At 42.1% G+C, this 2124-nt stretch overlaps 1 protein-coding gene across 1 annotated transcript in view; it reads left to right on the forward strand.

The window, feature by feature from the left end:
- The first annotated feature begins 1151 nt into the window (after positions 1–1151).
- LOC109463471 (bestrophin-2-like) overlaps positions 1152–2124 on the forward strand; it is a 21053-nt gene continuing 20080 nt past the window's right edge. Inside the window, exon 1 of the mRNA XM_019760300.1 lies at positions 1152–1237. The gene's annotated coding sequence lies outside the window, so the exon portion shown is untranslated. The remainder of the gene's footprint in view (positions 1238–2124) is intronic.

Consider the following 2124-nt stretch of genomic DNA (forward strand, 5'->3'; position numbering starts at 1 on the left):
GCCGATCATTGTCTAGTCTCCACCAGACTGCTTTTGCAGGCTGAATAAATCGTAGAAATCGGCCTAAAAAGGGTATTTGATCGTCGATGGCCGGCTACCTTTAGCCTGGGTACCATCCTACTTGTATGCCGGGGCTCCCACACTCGCTTCCCTAAGAAGTACTTCGGGTACCATCCCCAAGAAGTACTTCTTAGGGAAGCGAGTGTGGGAGCCCCGGCATACAAGTAGGATGGTACCCAGGCTAGGCTACCTTCTCTCATCAATTAATACCCTTTTAAGCCTTCAAAAGAAGACTAAGCATTGTCCGCTGCTTTTTCTTTAGTCTCTATCGCATCAGTCTTGCACCTATTATTAAACAGGGAAAACCCGGAACCATCATTTCTGGTGTGCACACACTAGTCCTTCGTGCAGATTTACTCATTGCATAAAGCGGCCTTGAAATCACACAAGCCGCAAACAAAGCGTTTTGTAATAACCGTAGTTGAACAGGGCTTGAAGCACAGGCTTGAAGGCCAGAGACGTGCAGAGAACAAAAGACTCAGACGAACTAAAACAGGACGGAACAAAAAATTCGGCGCCGGTGCTCCCAGCAACTGGCTGGATCCGGCTGGGAAGGATCCTCCCAATGGCCGAGTCTATTCTGTTGAGAGGGGTGATTCGAGCATGTATACTATCTTGCCGTAGTGTTAGGGCGATGGTATTTGACAATAGAACATTTTTGTAGACAGATTTGAAGTTAGATTATACATAAATCTACTGAAGTGACAAAGAATATGGTGTTTGGTCAATTTTTCTTTTCATGTTTTGTAGAAAAATATACCCTGTCCCCTCTAGATAATGCTCACTTCCAAATAAGATGTTGCAATGAATTTCCGCACTACCGGGAGGAACAATGTTCCCTTTAGTTGCGTGCCTTTCACCTATTCTTTACAATATTTCCTGACGTATTGATTACAAAAACAGCAGCTATCTTTCAATACAGTACAAAGCATGATTTAAAAATATTGTTTTGTTCATTTGTAGAGAAAAATCGTGTCTACGTATCAAATTTTGGGGAGTACTTCGTGTTAATTCCTGCAAGTGAACGGTGTTCTGTCCTCCCGCTAAGGCCACTGTTTATAATACTATCAGCTGATCGCCATCCCGACTGCGGTGGATCCAGCGCGAACCAGTTCCAGAAGCTCCCACAGGCCGGCTGCGGAGGGAAAAGGTGCAGAAATAACAGACAACAGACACGGTAAGACTGGCTACTGCGATCTTTGGTCAAGATTAAATGAAATCTGATAAATCTAGGTCAGTAGGGAAAAATCACAGCATCACGTAAGGTAGAGGTTTGCCGGTATAATTGCGTTAGACTGTACTGTTATCTTGTGAACCACTGCGGAGTATTCTTTTGTTGTCATTTTTCCACCTTTTAATCGGTTCTAAAATAGTTTTTAAGACAAGACATTTACAGGTTATTGTTGAATATTTTGTTGAAAAAAGCACTAGAAATCGGTAACACTCGGATATCGGTTGAATAAAGCAACCACTTTCACTGAATAGATACCCGTATCTTTGCAGTAAAAGGATTGGCTTATTGGGCTGTACCAAGAATGTAGGGTAGAGGGGTGAAAGGGATGGTTTATTGGGCTGTACCAAGGACTTAAGGTAGAGGGGGATGGAAGAGGTACAAGCCCAAGTTTTGTTCCCATCCAGATTTGTCCTTGCTGAAACCCTACCCTAGATCCAGTTGCACAATTCAAGATTTCTCAAACTCTTCTTAAGTTCCAATCCAGAATTTCTCAAAGTCAAAATGAAAATATGAAAAGATCTGAAAAAGTTTCAAGCCAGGAAAAAAATTGCAGTTTTGACTGACTATCATATTAGACACCTTACTTAGAAACAACTTTTATGTTTTAATTTTAATTTCAAACTAGAGGTCGGAGATCTCATGTCTTCGTCAGAGGTACATCGTTCTAGAGAAATTAACATGCGTATTCTTTACTCTTTTTAACAATCAATTTGGTCTAAAGAACAAAAGAATCTCTGTACTATTTTTATGGTACAGAACACCCTGAAACGGTTTGCCGCAGATTATACAGATGCGTCGTCACCCCGTGTTAGCCCCCCCCCCCCCCCCTA

Source organism: Branchiostoma belcheri, unplaced genomic scaffold (genome assembly GCF_001625305.1).
Source record: "Branchiostoma belcheri isolate BF01 breed outbred unplaced genomic scaffold, Haploidv18h27 scaffold126, whole genome shotgun sequence".
Lineage (NCBI taxonomy): Eukaryota > Metazoa > Chordata > Leptocardii > Amphioxiformes > Branchiostomatidae > Branchiostoma > Branchiostoma belcheri.